Source organism: Tachypleus tridentatus, chromosome 7 (genome assembly GCF_004210375.1).
Source record: "Tachypleus tridentatus isolate NWPU-2018 chromosome 7, ASM421037v1, whole genome shotgun sequence".
NCBI classification, from domain to species: domain Eukaryota; kingdom Metazoa; phylum Arthropoda; class Merostomata; order Xiphosura; family Limulidae; genus Tachypleus; species Tachypleus tridentatus.
The window spans coordinates 135081601-135082642 of NC_134831.1; the positions used below are offsets into that span (position 1 = coordinate 135081601).

The 1042-nt window shown below is 42.4% G+C and overlaps 1 pseudogene; it reads left to right on the forward strand.

Annotated features, from left to right (window-relative positions):
- The first annotated feature begins 394 nt into the window (after window positions 1-394).
- LOC143258289 (5S ribosomal RNA) lies at window positions 395-512 on the forward strand (annotated as a pseudogene).
- The last annotated feature ends 530 nt before the right edge of the window (window positions 513-1042 follow it).

A 1042-nucleotide genomic window follows, 5' to 3' on the forward strand; every position in this document is an offset into this window, starting at 1 on the left:
AAGACATAACACGTTTTCAATTATTTAGAATGTTATATTGGATGATTAGCGAACACTAGAAACACTCAACAGTTGTTTGTTTGAGCTTAAGTACCTAGCTACATAATGGGCTATCTGTACTTTGCCCACCACGAGTATCGAAACCCGGTTTCTAGCGTTGCAAACACTTAACAACTGATGGAGAAAATTTTAGTAATTTAGTTTACGATGACACACGAAAAGAAATAAGTGTTATAATGACGGAATATTGACCTTATCAGATATGGATGGAACTGTGCATAGATAGCATTTAGCAGTTGAAGAAATATGTTTATGACGTGTTATATCCTTAACACGTCACAATTTCTAAACTGGTGGCTATTAACATGTGCAAACCCAAATGTTCTCTTTTCTGGTCATCGTTCATACCACGTTGAAAATGCCGGTTCTCGTCCGCTCACCAAGCTAAGCAACGGCGGGCTGGGTTAGTACGTGGGAGGGTGACCACCTGGGAATACCGAGTGATGATGACATTTTATAAAAGATGATCGCGGGTTCACCCCCGCGTCGCGCTAGACATACACCAATATAGCCTTACCAATACATATCGTCCGGCATTGCCAAGCGCGTAAGGCGTGCGACTCGTAATCCGAGGGTCGCGGGTTCGCGCCCGCGTCGCGCTAAACATGCTCGCCCTCCCAGCCGTGGGGGTGTATATTGTGACGGTCAATTCCACTATTCGTTGGTAAAGAGTAGCCCAAGAGTTGGCGGTGGGTGGTGATGACTAGCTGCCTTCCTTCTCGTCTTACACTGCTAAATTAGGGACGGCTAGCACAGATAGCCCTCGAGTAGCTTTGTGCGAAATTTCCAAACAAACATATTAAACTATTTTCTGTGCTAAGTGCTTCATAGAACTTAACTCGAACATATGTAGTATTATAATTAATCATAAAAGCAGTAAATAAAATAAAGAGCTAGAAAACGCAACTGACATTGACTTGCTCCCCGTTTATTGTATGAAATATGAAGATAAACTGTGCTACAGTATTGCCACCTTTTAACA